General features: G+C 50.5%; 1 protein-coding gene across 1 annotated transcript in view; it reads left to right on the top strand.

Moving 5' to 3' along the window:
• The window catches only part of MMP2 (matrix metallopeptidase 2), a 61,496-nt gene that overhangs the window by 17,646 nt on the left and 43,519 nt on the right, over nt 1-331 (top strand). The window lies entirely within an intron of this gene.

The following is a 331-nucleotide window of genomic DNA, read 5'->3' as shown; positions in this document are numbered from 1 at the left end:
TATGGTTAAGGGCCTACAGACCAAGCCTTGCGAGGAGAGACTAGAGAAACTGGATCTATTCAGCCTCCGCGAGAGAAGGTTGAGAGGCGACCTTGTGGCTGCCTATAAGTTCATCACGGGGGCACAGAAGGGAATTGGTGAGTATTTATTCACCAAGGCACCCCCAGGGGTTACAAGAAATAATGGCCACAAGCTAGCAGAGAGCAGATTTAGACTGGACATTAGGAAGAACTTCTTCACAGTTAGAGTGGCCAAAGTCTGGAATGGGCTCCCAAGGGAGGTGGTGCTCTCCCCTACTCTGGGGGTCTTCAAGAGGAGGTTAGATGAGTAT

Source organism: Alligator sinensis, unplaced genomic scaffold (assembly GCF_000455745.1).
Source record: "Alligator sinensis unplaced genomic scaffold, ASM45574v1 scaffold97_1, whole genome shotgun sequence".
NCBI classification, from domain to species: Eukaryota; Metazoa; Chordata; order Crocodylia; family Alligatoridae; genus Alligator; species Alligator sinensis.
The sequence above is the reverse complement of the archived record's forward strand: the minus strand, read 5'-3'. Positions and strand labels throughout refer to the sequence as shown.